Below are 18,480 nucleotides of genomic sequence, written 5' to 3'. Positions count from 1 at the left end.
TTTTTTTAATTTTTTTTCAACGTTTATTTATTTTTGGGACAGAGAGAGACAGAGCATGAACGGGGGAGGGGCAGAGAGAGAGGGAGACACAGAATTGGAAACAGGCTCCAGGCTCTGAGCCATCAGCCCAGAGCCTGACGCAGGGCTCGAACTCACGGACCGCGAGATCGTGACCTGGCTGAAGTCGGACGCTCAACCGACTGCGCCACCCAGGCGCCCCATATTTTCTTTATTAATAATATAATTTGAAAGTCTCACACATGTTAGGTATAGAAATAGCATAAAGCCTCTCACATAGTTTACCAAAAGCACGTTCTCTCTCTCTCCCTCTCGCTCCCTTCTTTTAAAACTTCTTTTCTCTTACTTCCCAATTTGGATGCCTGATGCAAATACCTCAAAGTTAACTGACTATGTGAAGCACCATGACTGGGAGTCACCTGTGGTTACGGATGTTATTTTCCACTTCAAAAGTCAGGGTAACCAGGAGCCTCGGAACCAAGAACAGAAAGAGACGACATTCCACCTCCATCTTTAAAGCTTAATTCAAATCATCAGGATGATGTGGAATCTAATTCAGTTGATTGGTGGTACTGTTTCACGTGTCTGTCTTAAAGCCAAAGTTTTAAAAATAATGTATCATTTTATTTTTATTTTTTAAAATGTTTACTTCATTGATTTTGAGAGAGTGGGCGAGCGCAGAGGAGGGGCAGGGAGAGAGGAAAGGAGAGAGAATCCCAAGCAGATGCCAGGCTGTCACTGAAGGGCCGGACCTGGCTGGAGACCATGAACAATGAGATCATGACGGGAGCCGAAGAGTCAGATGCTTAACTGACTGAGCCACCCGGTGCCCCTCACTTTATTTTTATTTGTCATCTCAAAGGGGGTTTGAAGCCATGGGCAAGAATATTCCCCGTTTTAAATGTTTTCGATTAAATAGACACATCAGTAATGGGAACTGGAAAACACGAGTACTGCTTGTGCGAAAGTTCCTAGGAGGCAGGTTCCTCCCTGCTTAATTCCTGACTGTGCCCTCAGAGTCTCGCACAGGGAATGGGTCCTGGCGGCCTTCACTTCCTGAATGGCTGCCTCTGCATTATTTTGGTGGCAAATATATAAGACAAAGTTTTATTTCGGCATTAGAAAAACAATTTTTAAAAAACCCATTAAAGAAAGGGTCTCATATCTTTATTAGCAATAGATTTAAGAAATGGACTTTTAACAGTATCATTTTTCTTAGTGTTGTTAATAGACAATACTAGACAATTATTTTTACCTTCATAGCTAAAATAATTAAAATTTGTGTCATAGAGCCGACTATAGTTTCACATGTTTACCTTTAAAAGTAATATCATAGGGACCATGTCTTAAGTGTTGAATTTTCCCCACAGCATCCAACTCAGGAAACACCCACTTTCTCACAGTTATGTTCTTACTAATGTTGTAAAGAGTCAGCAAAGGATTAGAAAAATCACCTTATTAAATACAAGCAAACAGAAAACACTGCAGAACTTAATTAAATCTCTCCTAACACCTCAAGAGGGCAATGAATAAAATAAAATATCACCGCTGGTCCCCAAATTGATCAGACTTCCATATACACATTCTAGTATTAGAAATCATATTCTTTCTCATGATATATTAGCCAAAATAAATACTTTTAACAATATTTTCTTTTATGAAAAAAAAATGATGTGAAATGTGTTTACTAAGCTTCTGTTTTAATGTAAAGCCAGTGCTCAAAAAAAAAAAAAATCCTGTTTAAAACGGTGATATGATCATCTGGCTAATAAAAAATAAAGCAACCCAAATACCTCTTGTTGGAGTCCTGACAGTTAGTGCCACTTTTAGTGGACCTCAAAGTGAACTAGTAGGAGGTATTGTCACCATAGCCATGAACAGTCAGTTTATAGGTCTCACCAGAGTGTGAGATCCAGAGCGTTGCTGTCCTCAGAGTAAATGTAGTTCATGCCAGATTGATTTGATTTCTAACGTAGCTCAACAAGATGCAAGGGAACCCACAGAAAATCAGCTTCAAATGATGCTGTCAAGGGAACTTCTCTGTTATATATTCTGACTTATCAAGTTGGAGTTTAAGGCCACAGAGGAATGTTTTTTGTTTTCATTTTTTGTTTGTTTGTTTTGTTCTTATTTCTTCTCTATCTAGACCCAAACTTATCAAGTAATCACCCCAGGGAAGACTGGAGCTCCCAGCTACCCTCTTGAATTTATTCTGGTTTATATTTCAAAACTACACTGCAGTCTTTTAAAAGTACTTAAGCTCCATTTGATGAAAAGCTTTGGAATAAAATAAATAAATGTGTTCCAAAATATTGCTTCCAAATAAAAGCAAAATCAATTTCAGAATTTCTAACATACACACTGAATGACTATCCTAAAGAAAATGAATTTTAGAAAATATTTCTGCTAGATCCTTTTACGGATTGAATGTTCTAAATGTATATATTATTATATTTTAGTGTGAGTACCCTAAAATCTAATTTAGTTAAATTTGGAAGGTTTTCTCCAGACAGTATAAAAGGGATGAATAATGTCTCCAATCGAATTTTATACTTAGATGACAGGACGTATTTTCAGAAAATATGGCTATCTAAAAAGTGCTCATCTGGATATTTATATATCCCAGCAGATGTATACCTATGAAAAAATTACCTTCAGGAAAAGGTGGAAGACTGAAGGATAAAGTGGATTCTAGCATTTTTACGTGTTATCAAATCTCATTATGCCATAGAGATTCTCAATGTAGAAAGAAAAATATGTTAAAATGTTATATCGAATAAGAAATGTGTAGCTTTCAAATTATTTTTCCTAGCCATGACTTTCCTCAGCAATCAATCAATAAAATAGATTGCCAGTTTTTCATAGTGGTACATTCTAAAAGAAAACACAAAATGAGTAAATTGTCAGTGTGGTTTTGTTTCAAGCAGAATGACTTTATAGAAGTGGAAAATATGTAGGAAGTGGTCCTCATTGGTGGAAAGTTAATTTATGTTTCAACTTAATTTATTACCTGGAGATAAATTCCTTTATCGATCATCTAGTTACACATTATTTGGAATAAAAATGAGGTAGCACTGAGGTTTATTACCTGGCATGGCTCGAGAAGGTATGAGAGCCTACTCAAATCCGTTCTCTTACTATCGTCAAAGCTTGAACTTTGAGGTCCTAAGTCTAAGAGTCACAAGAAAGCAGCGAAAAAGGATGCCTTGAGAAACTTTTTTTTTTTATTTTTTTAAATGTTTTATTTATTTTTGAGACAGAGAGACAGAGCATGAACAGGGGAGGGTCACAGAATCCGAAGCAGGCTCCAGGCTCTGAGCTGTCAGCACAGAGCCCGACGCGGGGCTCGAACTCACAGACTGTGAGATCATGACCTGAGCCGAAGTCGGATGCTCAACCGACTGAGCCACCCAGACGCCCCAAGAGAAACTTTTTTTTAAATGAATAATATTCTTGTAGCTATGAGATTCTCTATGTTGGAATGTTAGCCAGTTTAGGGGGTAGATATGTACAATGTCTGCTGAACGAAGGCAAATACCAACTGAAAACAGAACAGAAAAGGTCTATTGACACAAAATGTAAAGAGACACCTTAAATCAAATAAGCACACTAATTTATATTTTACCTTGTAATAACGTTTGGAGGAGTGAAGCCAAAAGCAACAATGTTTCACTGGATTAGTACAATTTCCCTTAAAACAAAAAGTAGAGTGAAAACAGAAACTATACCGAGCCATGATGGGCCGAACACTAAAATGGGTATTTGTGTGTGTGCATATTTATGACTTCTATCAAATCCTTCTTAGAGATATGTGGTCCTGCAAGACCAGAATATCAAAGGAATGGATTCTCTAAATGGTGTCTAATACACGATGGGCCAAGGCTTGAAGCTCCCTGTGTCAGACCATCTACAGACAGAAGCCACCTTCATGAGTCTGTGGGACAACAAAGAGATGCACTGAAGCCATTAAACAAATTATTTGAGATGTCTTGGAAGTAATAGTTTTCTCAGTGCAACATGAATTTAAAACAAATATGAGTCCAGCGCTCTGAGAACCAAAGCTAAATCCTATTATTTGCATATCAATGGGCTCATTCCGTCATTTCCACGTTGTTAAATACACATTGAAGTCTTCATTCAATTACATATCTGATTTTAAATGAAGTATTGATATTCTTCAATTTCATACAAAATAGCAGCCTAGGACTCTATTTGCTTTATGCTGTTTATTTGCCCTAAGAACTCTAATAATTATATACATGAATATCTGTACATAAAAACATTACGATGTGTATTGATTCGTTTTCCTCTCTTCCCTCCAAGAATGTCAACCCCTTAAGAGCATAGGCTTTCTTAGACAGATACCATATGGTTTCACTCTTATGTGGATCCTGAGAAACTTAACAGAAACCCATGGGGGAGGAGAAGGAAAAAAAAAAAGAGGTTAGAGTGGGAGAGAGCCAAAGCATAAGAGACTCTTAAAAAATGAGAACAAACTGAGGGTTGTTGGGGGTTGGGAAGGCAGGGAGGGTGGGTGATGGGCATTGAGGAGGGCACCTGTTGGGATGAGCACTGGGTGTTGTATGGAAACCAATTTGACAATAAATTTCATACATTGAAAAAAAAAAGAGCATAGGCTTTCTTGTTTGCTCTACTCACAGAAACTGGCACAATAGATGAATGAATGAACTGAAAAATTAAATAGTTAAGTGAATATGACTGAGAAAGAGCCTCTGAATCTGAGGCTAAGGGCAGATGCCCCAGACCAGTCCTCTTCCCAGGCAAGGTGCTGGAGAGAAATTCCATACTCAGGCAGGCTTCAAGACAGGAGACAAAAGAAAGGAGTCTGAGCACTTGACTCTCACAGCCCTGAGATCAGTGAACTCTAGACAGGAAAAACAGAGGCTATTTGGAAAACGTTTGAATTTTATCACAAGGTAATGCTATCATACCAAAAGCAGACCACAAGAAGCTATTGAGACTGGCAGTGAAAAAAGAGTTTCATTTTATAACTACTCCACTAGAAAGAAAGTGATGATGTAATGTATCATTGTATTGATTGATTGACTGATTTTTTATTTTTGAGAGACTGAGAGAGACAGAGAGAAAGGGAGACACAGAATCCTGAGCATGCTCCAGGCTCGGAGCTGTTAACACAAAGCCCAACACCGGGCTCGAACCCACGAACCATGAGATAATGACCTGAGCTGAAGTTGGACACTTGACCCACTGAGTCACCCAGGCGCCCGAAAGTGACGATTTAGAACATGTGGGCTTTTGCTAGCTTTGGTCACAAGATCAGCAGAATGAAAACCGAACCCAGCAGGGACGGATAAAAGAAGAAAGAAGGGGAAGAGTAATAGATAAGGTCCCTCCAGTTACTTTGATAAGGCATAAAAAACACAGTAAAATGTATAATTAATACAGAAACAATACAATTTTAAAAAAATTATACACTCATGTAGACGCTAACTGTGTTTGCTTTTGGCTAAACGTACGACAGACGGGGTACTTCTAGGTAGTGGGTTTGTTTCTCACAATTCCTTAAGTTCTGGATCTGACAGAACAGGGAGAGCAATCCCTTGGTGGAGACCAAGCCCCTGAATAAAGGAATACCAAGACCTCAAGGACATGACGCTTTGGGTGTGAAAGGGAATGTGAATGCGATTTCCTCCCTGGTTGATAGGTTGGGTCATCCAGCTACACTTATCTTAAAAAAGACAAAAATGAACTTCACACTCACACCTTTTCGACAGTTCAGAGTATTGAGGGCATGGCGGGCGCCCCCTAGAGGTACCCAACACAAGAACCCAGAACCTGCCTAGGCAATCTCCCTCACCCCACCCGTGTGTGTTCCTGTGTCTCTGTGTCCCTTACGACCAGCTGTTTAATTTCACAAGCAGTCGGTTAAGCGTCCGACTTCAGCCAGGTCACGATCTCGAGGTCCGTGAGTTCGAGCCCCCCGTCAGGCTCTGGGCTGGCAGCTCAGAGCCTGGATCCTGCTTCCGATTCTGTCTCCCTCTCTCTGACCCTCCCCCGTTCATGCTCTATCTCTCTCTGTCCCAAAAATAAATAAACGCTGAAAAAAAAAATTAATTTCACAACAGATTGTTTTCAGTGAGTTGTATTCTCTAGTATGTTTATACATTGCAAATATAGAAACAGGTCCTTAAGCTGTAAGTTAAGTGAAACTCACATGGATGCCTGTAAATTAAAGATCCATATAAATATGACAATCTGTTTATAGCTAAAAATGGGAAAATATCCCATCTTTATTTTACTTTTTAAAAGTTGGAATAGCTTTGCCTCATGCACAAAAATGTCTTTAAATTGATTTCTAAGCTTACAGGACCAAATGATTTGGCTTTTTTTTTTTTCATTAACTGTCTACTATAGGACTTAAGAGAAATGTCAACCTCCCGTTTTTACACTTCTGCACCAGGGAAGATATCTAAGAATTATTGATATTTTGTACTTATTTATTCCAGTAACCTATTTACCTCAAGAATGATCCAGCTGTAGGAAATAAAATAAAAAATAAAAAAGAATGATTCAGCTCTAATATTTACCAGGTTTTTGTCCCCTCTATATTCTACTTACTTTGGGAAGACAGATCTTTTGAGGAACTAAACAGGTTTTGCTATTTCTGTCGACATTTCTAAAGTAACAGAGAAAACTGTGTATCTTAAGTTATGAATTCAATGTGTACGTAAACATATAATATTATGTATTTTAAATGATAAAATATTCAGAATTTGTAAATCTCTTGAATAAGAGTCTTTTAAGGCTTGCTCTATCAAAAATTAAAGATATCCTATGTACTGAGCTTATAACTTTGGAACTTCAAATTGCTAAAAAATTCCCAAGAGGGCTACCAAGGAAGTGGGGTGGGGCAGGGCTCAGCCAAGTATACTGCTCGTCTTTATATCTGACTGAGAGGTTATCAGACAGCTAGAAATAGGCAGAGAATCAATTGGGACACCACCTCATCTGAACTTCTGGACCAAATTCAATTCTGCCAAAACATCTAAATTGATAAATCATAAGTCTCTATATCTGCTTTCCTCCCCTTGGGATCTTTTGGGAACACATTACAACAACAGATCTTTGTAATTATTAATGACTTACATGAAAATTTCTATGGTGAAGAGATAAGAAAATATGCATGTCTACAATTCTTATTGTGTAAAGATTTACATAAAGGGACTTGATGTAAAGGAAGTGTTTAGTTGTTTACCCCTTGAAATTCTAACTACATTCCTCTTCTGCTCCCCGTTAACTGATTCATATGCAAATCCATTTACATCCAAATCTGCAAGGTCTGTGTCGATGCTGTTTTAACAGAACATAAAGAAAATATAAATAAAAAAAAAATAATGCAGTACAATTTTAAATTAAATGGAAATAAATTATAAAATGCTGCCTAAATATTAAACACACCAAAAAGAAATTCATTTGGGGGAAATTAAGAACAATTTAGATATTTAGATAAATATTTAAATAGAAATATTTCTATTTCTAGAAATAGGAATTAATTTCATTTGAATATTTGCAATGATTATCATGTAATGCCATCTGAAAGTGATGAATTTCATATATAAGGATAGAGGGTTGGTCTTTTCTTGTTTAGGCTTAGTTTTTTTTCTTCAATGTACTACTATACGAAAAGAAAATCAAATTGTACATACTCCAGGAAAAATGATAACTTATTTCCACTCAATAATGGAAAATAAATAATTTTTACTTTATCACCTTGTATGTTTTTGTTTGTTTATTTTGTAATTCCCAACTAGAATTCAGTCTCCTTTTTCACAACCAAGATTTGGTATTTAAGGATTCCATTTGGAATTTTTGTCCATGTCACTGGTATTTTAAACACCATACATTTTAGGCAGCTTTGTTGAGTTTTGACTGTTGAGTTTTAATTGACATACAATGTATTTCACATATGTAAAGTACGTAATTTGACAAGTTTAACATATGTAAATGCCATGAAATGGTCATTACCACCAAAATAACAAATATCCATCATCCCCAGAGGCTCCCCTAACTCCTCTGTCATTATAGACTACTTTATGATTTCTAGAATTATCCACCCATGGGAACATAGAACATGTGCTATTATTTTTGTCCGGCTTTATCCACTCTGCTTGATTATTTTGAGATTTAGCCACATTGTTGGGCATATCAAGATTTTATTTCCTTTTATTTTTTAATATGCTGTTGAATTGATATACCACCCACAATGTTTATGTGTTCATTGACTACTGATAGGCAACATTGGGTTGTTCCTCATTTGATGCTATTACAACTAAAACTGCTGTGAACATTCATGTACAAATTTTTATGTGAGCATATGCTTTTATTTCCTTTTTAAATTTTATTTTTTACATTTATTTATTTATTTTTGAGAAACAGAGAGACAGAGCACAAGTGGGGGATGGGCAGAGAGAGGAGACACAGAATCTGAAACAGGCCCCAGGCTCCAAGCTGTCAGCACAAAACCCGACATGGGGCTCAAACTCACAGACCATGAGATCATGACCTGAGCTGAAGTCGGATGCTCAACTGACTAAATCACCCAGGCGCCCCTGCTTTTATTTCTTTTAGGTAAATATTTAAGAATGAACTGGCAGGGTCTTATGGTGGGTATAAGTTTATTTTTTTTTTAATTGCCAAGTTGATTTCTAGAAATCATTGTGCCATTTTATTAATTTTAGACTTAAAAAAATTTTTAAATGTTTATTTATTTCTGAGAGAGAGAGAGAGAGCATGAGCAGGGGAGGGGCAGAGAGAGAGGGAGAGAAAATCCGAAGCAGGCTGCAGGCTCTGAACTGACAGCACAGAGCCCAAAGCAGGGCTGGAATCCATGAGCTGCGAGATCATGACCTGAGCTGAAGTCAGACGTTCAAGCAACTGAGCCACCCAGATGCCCCATTAATTTTAGAATTTAGTAAGTGTGTAGATGGACCTCATTGTGGTTTTAATTTGCATCTCTCTAATGATGTGGAACATGTTTTGGTGTTCTAATTTTTTATCCGTGCATTTTTTGGGGGGTAGAGTGATTGATATTTTTCTTCTATTTTATTGGGTTCTCTCATTATTGAATTTTCAGGGTTCTTTATATATTCTGAATACGTGTCCTTTTTCAGATGCATGACTTGTAAAGGATTTCTTCTAGATGCTGGTTTGACTCGAATCCTTTTAATTGTATTGTGAGAATATAATGGGATACGGTCTATCTTGTTAAATGTTCCATGTGGTGCACAAGACACAGTGTGTCATGAATAATGTTTCCAATAAGCTATATATATTAATATAACTACATCACAAAGAGAAGTCCAGTTATTGTGTAATATGCATCAGTGACTTGGATCATTGAAAAATCGAGGGGCGCCTGGGTGGCGCAGTCGGTTAAGCGTCCAACTTCAGCCAGGTCACGATCTCGCGGTCCGGGAGTTCGAGCCCCGCGTCAGGCTCTGGGCTGATGGCTCAGAGCCTGGAGCCTATTTCCGATTCTGTGTCTCCCTCTCTCTCTGCCCCTCCCCCGTTCATGCTCTGTCTCTCTCTGTCCCAAAAATAAAATAAACGTTGAAAAATCGATGACTCTCCAAATCTAGGAACTCCCATATTTTTAGTGCTAGCACAGTTAATCACCAGCAAAGTAAAACTGGGGAGAAACGGTCCTTGATGTGAGACACACCCTTGTGTAATATCAGTTCTGCTAATCCAGTATAATTCTGTCTACTTCCCTTACAGGCATTGGAGGGGAAATAACACCTCCTCTATGGATTGTTAGGGAGACTGAATAATGTCACTGATGTGTAAGCACTCACCTCATTCTAGGTACTTGCTAATATTATTGGTAGCTTATTCAATTCTGCCCCAAACATGAACACACAAATACATAATTCACATAAGAAAAAAAAAAAAAAAAAGACAGATGTGAACTGCAAAGTATCTCAATTAGCTAGTTGGGAAGATCAGCGATGATCTGGGTATATAAAATCAGAATATCACAAAGAGATGCTCATTCTCTTTTCCTGCATATAAGAAAGACTGCTATTAGTCAAATCCGTACAGGGAAGAGTCGCCTTAGCCTCCTGGAATAACTACTTGGAATCCTCAAGGACTCTAAAAAATTCTGATACTTTATCTGCAATGATGTAGGTCATAAAAAAATGATCCTGAGAAACTTGAGAAGCAGATATGAGAGCCTGCATAGATAAGATTTTTAATACATTAAATATACTTGAATAAATAGTTCCTAAAAATTAAAAAAAAACACAATATGAACAAATGAACAATACTTTACGTATTGTGAAAATAAATAAAATCCTGGGGAAAACCACTAAGGTTTCAAAATACCATTCATATAAGGGAGAACAAGGCACTTCACAGTCAAACTTTAACAGTACTCAATAGTATCTTAAAATAAAATTCGAGAAAGATTAACTATTGAGCCAACCCACATCATTTTTTAATCTTTCACTTACTGAACAATTGATTCAAGTAACAAAACTCATTTTCGAAATATTGCCCTTGGTCATACTGTTTGGATGAAGGGAATACACAGACTCAGAGAAACGCACGACGTACTCACCGAATGCAAAACACAGCTGAAGGCAGTCTCTGGTCTTTGGACTGAAAGATCACTTGGACTAACTTAAATGATATGCAATTAACGTGATTATGAATCCTTAGCGAAGGGTTTCAAAATAAAATATGGGCAATTATCAAGTTATCCTGGAAAAAAATATAACCGTTTTTCATAAATAGAGATGAAAAGAAGAAAGCTGATGTACCACTAAATATATCTGTTTAAGAAATAGGATGAAGGCCATAGAATGTCAAAAGTATTCAAGAACTGGGGCGCCTGGGTGGCTCAGTTGGTTAAGCGCCCGACTTTGGCTCAGATCATGATCTTGCCATTCCTGAGTTCAAGGCCCGCGTCAGGCTCTGTGTTGACAGCTCAGAGCCTGGAGCCTGCTTCGGATGCTATGTCTCCCTCTCTCTGCCCCTCCCCCACTCACACTCTGTCTCTGTCTCTGTCTCTCTCTCTCTCTCTCTCTCAAAAATAAATACACGTTAAAAAAATTAAAAAAATCTTCAAGAACTGTGAGATTATCTGAGTTTAGCATCTAGCTTGGCACATACAACAAAACAAAGTGAAAAAAAAACAACAACATGTAAATAAGATTTAACATTTAATGAAGAATAAAGCCATGCACTCGTGCTTAAATATATGCCTGGCACAATCCACCTACAATGTGGAATTCGTGCTTGTGTTAAGTTGGGGAAAACACTGGAGGAAGGTTTCTGGGCACTACGTGCTGAATTAGTGGAGAGAACATCTCCCTCAGGTTACCTGATTGGCCATCACAAATCTTTAGAAAGTCAAGGGCAGAAGAATAGAACCATCCATGAGATGGATAGGAGGTAGCACACTACCCGAGACACCATGTGTATGTGTCTATTGAAAATATTCATAATCTCCCAGCATCACATACAGGGTTGGACTGGCATAGGTGATCATCTAAACCGACTCTAGTTTTGACTTTCATGCTTAGAACTGCTCTCAAAAGATTTTCTTGCAACTCATCTGGACCTAAAACTTTCTGTCTCTGAAACATTAGAGCTGTAAAACATCCAATCTTAGATGAAACACACCTTCACTTCTCCTTAATTATACATTAAAAATATGAAAACGCTTCTTCATGGTCAAAAAGATGAACAAGTCAAGAAAGGAAAGGGAGTGTGTCAGGAAAACTGCTATCAGAAAGAGGGACAACATCTCATAGTAGAAATGAGTGTTCCTTTTGACGCTGATTGACTACAGGAAATAGAAGAGGGGATTGAAAAATAAATAATTCACACTGGCTACAAAATTCATGAGACAACGGAATATTATTTATGAGCTTCTCTCATGTCTTCTGGGTACCAGAGCACCACTTCTAGTCTAACCAACACATCAGTATGTCTGAGAAAGATGGGAATAGATTTTAGATTGCCATGCTGAGAGAAGGAATAAGAATTTCGGCTCCTCACTTGCAAATCAGCCTGATAGAACGAGTCGCCTTGCAAGTTGGGTCACTGTATTGAGAGAATGGTGTTCACACTCGATTGAGCATAAAAGCCACCAGACACAAGGATTCGGGTCTAGTGACACCCACTTCTGATTATTACTGCTCCTACAGCTGGCTAGTACAGAGAACAGATGAGAAATATAAGCTTGGTCTCCCCCATTTCTAGTCTATGAGATTTGTAAGATGACAGTAGAGTGACAAATGCAGACAAACCCACAGAAGGAAAGTTTGTTATGTAAGAGAGGATAATACCAACAGCAGAGTACGGTCTCTTGCCCTGATATATCCTTGAGAACTGTGAAAGCTCCATCACGAAAAAAAAAAAAAAAAAAAAAAAAATAAAGGAAAGGAAAGGAAAGGAAAGGAAAGGAAAGGAAAGGAAAAAAGAAGAAAAGAAGGGAAAAAATTCTTATCAAGGAGAAGGGGGCTCTAAATTGTAGCTTTTTTTGAGTGTCATAAGCATCCTCTTACTGAGAATCTAGCTAAGGAGTGAATCTTTGCAGAGGACCACAGAGTGTGCCTCATTCTTCACAGCCAATGGACCTCAGAGTAAGACTTCACCACAGGGAAGATGTGGGTCACCCCTAGCACCTATTCAAGACCACAGACCACTCAGATTTCAGATGAAAAGACTCAGGGCAAGAGGAATGTCATTAAAGAGTAGAGGAAGCTGAGTGCCTAAAGCCACATTTTCTCTTATGTCATCGTGAGGTCGGTACAGTTACACTATCCTCCATGCAGCTCATTCTGCACACCGCCCCCCCCAAAAACACACACAATGAGACCTTCTCTAGGGGAGAAGCGGGAGGAGAGGGTGGTGTCACGGAAACACTCAGTTTTTTATTTTCGTTTGTTTTTATCCAAGAAAGACTGGAACTGCACAGTTGGGAAAATTAAATTTGGATTGGTTTATTTATTTATGGGTTTCTTCCTTCTAACTAATAAGATATGGAGGCTTAAGATGTAGTTGATAATAGTGACATCCTAGGGAGAAGGAATTTTCATTTTCTCTGAAGATCCAACGCTCAATTTTGTCAATAAAATCACGTGATCTAACTATAAGAATAATGTAAATTAATGAAGGATAATGTGACAAAGGAAAACACAATTGCCAAATTAAAAATGAAGAAAAAAACAATAAATAACAGTTGGAAGAAGGGACGCAATCATCTACGTTAATAGAAGATAAGGCAGTAAAATTTCCCAGAAATTCAAAGTAATAGGGCAGAGAAGAAAGCAACAAACAAGGGGAAAAAGTGATGTAAAACTGATCTGGAAGACTCATTCTATAATTAGAGAAAGTAAAGAAAAAGGGAGCAGAAAAAAAAAAGAATATGGAAAAAATAATTATAAAAGAAACTTTCCTAAAGAAGATCGCATTTAAAAAATTGAGTGTCTCCAGACTAACCCAATGAGTGTTACACAAGACATATCCTTCTGGAATTTCCAAATGTTAATGACAAAGAAAGAAATGTTTGAGAGGGAAAAACACCCAGATAAGAATTAGGTTGGCCCCTAAACTGTCTACATCATTAAACACTGGGATTTATTAGACAACCATATACAGAACTCATAAGTGGAAAAAGTTGCAGCTTGAAAATGTTATTCCAGCAAATATGTCATTGTGCTAAGAGAAAAGACATTTTGAGGTATATAAGGAATCAGAAATAAAAGAACAAGTTATCCTTTCTAAAAACTCTACATGAAAAGAAAGATAATTAATAATCAAGAATTTAAAAATAATAAAAATATGTGCCATGATGCCCTGAACATGAGAATTTTAACAATGCTTATGTGACTGCTATTCATTCACTGTTTATTAAGTACTTACTAAGTGCTGGACATTTTGTTAAGCTCTTTAGTGATAGTTACATAGTCAATCTGTAGTGAGTTCTTTGGGGTAAGTACTCATAGACCTAATTTCCTGGAGATGGTCTCACTGATGGCTTACAGCTATTGAGTAACTTCTCCTTGAGCAGCATAACTAACCTTTGTGTGTGTGTGTGTGTGTGTGTGTGTGTGTGTGTGTGTGTGTGTATTTCTGTGAAAAGGTTTATCAATATTAGTAAGAAATAAATTTTATAACCCCAAGTTAATAAATACTAAAAAGGGGTTGGTAGGTGCACATTTCTATTCCTCATTTTACAAAATAAAGAGTAAAAACTTCCATGATTACTTAAAATACATGAATCCATATTTTCACTGGCAAAAATGTTATGGGATTTCTGGATATGGGCAGAACTCCAAGGAGACAGTCAACTCAAATCAGGTTCTGGATAGATGCTTAGGATGTAACTTTATAGGGAAGAAAACCAGTTTATAAATTCTAGATAAGCTATTTTGTTGTCATCAGTCGAACACATGTGCTCTCAATGCAGCCTTGCATGTCTGATCACTGCAAAACCAAATGTATAAGAACCTTCTGGTCTGCTTCTCTTAAGAAGACACCTCCTTTAATAAATTATCAATTTCTTAACAAGTACTTTTGTAAAGCATATGCCTAGGACATGGCCACTTGGAATATTTGGATTCAGAGTGTTTCATTTCATCTCTCTACTCTCAAAAAAAAAAAAAAAAAAAAAAAAAAAAGAAAGAAAGAAAAAGAAAAAAACAAAACCAACTTGGTCAATCCCACTAGAAAAAGTTTCCTTCTAGCTGGGGAGAGGACATTAGTACAAAACAGAGTCAGTGGAAAACAACGTGCATTAATAAAGTAATGTACTGCTCAGTGCTATTAGAAGACAAAGGATTTATAACGTGTAGTTATTTACAGAGTGTACATGATGAGGGTAAAATGACTTCGGGTTAGCGAGGTTGCAATGGGTAGGAGAGAAGTTAAAAATCAGGTTTGAATGAGCCCTCAAGTGGTGGGCGGTGTGGATGTAGACGAATCGGGAAGTCACCACACAAACAACAGAAGCCAACGCAAAGGTAACGTGGGCTGGCCACACCTAGGGGTGGATGATATAACCCAGAAAAAGAGAGACACAGAATCAAGGGCTAATTCAGACTGACCCGGAGGTTGAACTTCGAAGTCAAAACATTCTAGAGTTCAAGCATCTGGTGTGTTATTATTGTCTGTATTGCAACTGGTAACTAACATGAGATGAGATGGGTTTTTATTTGGATTAAAATCCAGTTATCCTAACCGCCAACTAGAAACCTAGGTCCGTAAAGAAATGAAAGATATGACACCTGAATGAAGGATCTTTGTAATGAAACATTCCAAAAATGGGACAGGTGGAATTAGCCAAAGCAGTCACCTTCTGCTTGGTTAATATCCTCTGGGCTCGCACATAAGAAGGAGTCAATGTCAAATATTCCAAAAAGCTCTGTAAGCCTGCCTCACGAAGCACTGATTAAAAGAACTGAATACCAAATGTAACCAACAGATTTCCTTTTCATTTATCTGTTACTGAGAATACTAAGTATTTCCTTATCTCCGCCACTTTCAGAAGCTCTCTTGCTATGTGCCTATCTATGCATATTCATCACTCTGACAGCAGCATCAAGAATAAAAATTCAGATAAGAAAACATGATGTGCATTGCTTTATCTTTTAAATATGGGACATACATAAAAATAGACATACAAAGACAGCCCCTTAGAATGAACAGTAAAAATAAGCAGACCGTATCTTCATTTTTATCCTGATAAGCATACAGCAATGGCACATACCGATCATTTGGGTTGGGGATATTCTTAATTCCTCTTTCTTCTCCTAAAAGTCAATAACAAGAGAGCACATCTAAAAGGAATCCTAGATTTATTGCCTCGGCGATTACACTTCTACAGATTATTCATACCCCACCACCACCCAGGCAGTGAAAACACTGGTCCAAACACACAGAAGACTTAAGTCATAGCAATTCTTGAGCTGAGTGTCTGGATGAGCCTTCATTGGAAACTCAGACAAATACCTCAAAGACAAGGGACGAGTTCAATACTGAGTAAATTCTTTCTTTTACAATCACGGTACTTTTATAATTCCTGTTCTCTGAATAACACCTTAAAGAAAGCTTTGCCACTCTGCATTCCTTATTGGATTTCATTCATGAAACTAGTAAAACTGTTTTAAAGTTTAACTGTATTATACCACTAATAGGATTCCTGAAGAAGGCAAAATCTGGATTGAGATTGTTTTCTTGCAAGATGTTTTTCTACTTTTGTTATCAACCATGTCAAGGATTGAAGGAATAATTAGTTCTTATTATTTTAAGGTATAGGTCCCTAGAAAAGACAAGCTTAATATGTTCAGGGCCTTTTTTTTTTTAAATTACACATATTATTCTACTGTTCTCCTAAATTTATATGATCAACAGTGATAAATTAATTGAAAAAAATATCTTATGGTATCGAAGGGTATTTTTCAAGAAGCAAAACAATTGATTATAAATACAAATTAATTATTTTTCTTTCAACTTTCAAGTTTGTTATATTCAATTACAAATACGTGTATTCGCACCTAATTCCACCTCCCTCCAAAACCAGAGGAGAAAAGGCTGAGACACACAAGGCTTAAAAAGATTCCAGATTCTTCTCCCCAGCTGTTGACTTCTTTGGAAGTCCTGGAGAGAAGCTAAAGTATGCAAACATGACTAAAATACTCAACTGTGACGCTTGTCCCTTGATTCATTTCTGAGACTAAGATGTAATAACTTGCATTCTGAGCAATAAAGTAGCTCTGGTCCTTGTAACTGGGACCCCAAGTCACTCCAACAAGACCTTTCAAAGTCACCCATTTCCTGACATTCAACTCTCGGAGAAGCCATGGACTCATGGAGGGGGAACCGGGGGTGGGGGGCAGTCACCGGCACTGCCTTCTCCTGCGACAACACATCTCTGCCCTGCCCACCTCCTTCCTTTCAGCAGATGCACAGCCAGAAATGTGCTGACAAGGGTGTCTTCAGAGAGAAAACAATGCCAAGAGAATGGGTTTACACCTCAAAATGCTTTTGTTGTTAAATACAAAATTTGCCTCCTATGTACATAAAGGTATAAACAAAATGACTACATTAATCTATAGTCTCAGATAATATGTAAGTTCAATTTGACATTGCTCACTTTATCATGACTCAGATAAAACAACATAACACCTGAGAATAAAGAACTATGCATTTTTTTGAGTGGATTCTTTTCACTTTGTTAACACTGCTCCAGACTCCCAATTTCAGATTTCATATTTCTCCAGACACTGGTGAGTTTACACTTCCCCTGCTTTTGTCCTCGCAGAGGTTGGGGTTGGACAGGTGTTTCTGCATGAGGTCCTTACAGTGGATCAATGCCACATCACAGCTGCCTCAAAGTCTTTGTTGGACGGCACAGAAACTAAGTCAATCAAATGTGTTTATCTTGCTGCAAACAACTAATCATCAAAAAAAATCACCAAATGGTAAATATCTCATTACATGTGAGTTTTAAGAAAACAAGAGAACAGCCACAAATTGCCAACATTATCGATGATGACCGTGACTTGCATCCCCACACCAACAACCGACGTTTGATTCTCTTTATGACATACAACTCCCAGTTACTCAACTATTGACGAGAGTCTGTGTAAGTACACCTTGAAATAAAATAAAATGCGCAGTACCTTACCTTATTTGTAGGTCTTCTGCCCAGTATTCAGGAACATGACACTGAAAATCCCTGAAAATAAAAGGAATTGATGAGTCCAAGGTGCTTTCGAAGGTGAATCTGAGCAATAGTTACACAATTACGGCAAAACTATCAATCACCAAATATTTCATTACAACTTCTGGTAATCGTACAATTTTTATACAATTTTTATAAATCACCCTACCGATTCTCACAAATACAATGCATGACTTTTTCGTTAAAAATTGTTATTTCTGGGGCGCCTGGGTGGCGCAGTCGGTTAAGCGTCCGACTTCAGCCAGGTCACGATCTCGCGGACCGTGAGTTCGAGCCCCGCGTCAGGCTCTGGGCTGATGGCTCAGAGCCTGGAGCCTGTTTCTGATTCTGTGTCTCCCTCTCTCTCTGCCCCTCCCCCGTTCATGCTCTGTCTCTCTCTGTCCCAAAAATATATAAACGTTGAAAAAAAATTGTTATTTCTAATTAAATTCGCATTAACAATACTTTCGATGTATTTTAGCTCCAGATACGATTGGATCATTTGAAAGCTAATTCTTCCAATTTCATAAGGAATATGGAGATGATGCATCAGGAATGTTGTGGTTAGTTTTGATAAACAAGATGTTTTAACCAGTCTGGGCGGTAAATAAATTTAAATATATATACTCAATACATATACAGTGGTTACACCTGAGGAATCAAATCATTTACATGAAAAGTCCTTCTTCCTATACATATTCAATATGTTCATTTAATCAAAATGCAAGGGTAGTATATTTTTC

The 18,480-nt window shown here is 37.5% G+C and overlaps 1 protein-coding gene across 1 annotated transcript in view; it reads right to left on the bottom strand.

Moving 5' to 3' along the window:
- The window catches only part of PCDH15 (protocadherin related 15), a 1,244,966-nt gene that overhangs the window by 1,007,256 nt on the left and 219,230 nt on the right, over positions 1 to 18,480 (bottom strand). The window contains exon 2 of the mRNA XM_045437154.1: positions 17,702 to 17,752. The gene's annotated coding sequence lies outside the window, so the exon portion shown is untranslated. The remainder of the gene's footprint in view (positions 1 to 17,701; positions 17,753 to 18,480) is intronic.

This window comes from Leopardus geoffroyi, chromosome D2 (assembly GCF_018350155.1).
Source record: "Leopardus geoffroyi isolate Oge1 chromosome D2, O.geoffroyi_Oge1_pat1.0, whole genome shotgun sequence".
NCBI classification, from domain to species: Eukaryota; Metazoa; Chordata; class Mammalia; order Carnivora; family Felidae; genus Leopardus; species Leopardus geoffroyi.
This window is presented reverse-complemented; position numbering and strand designations above follow the sequence as displayed.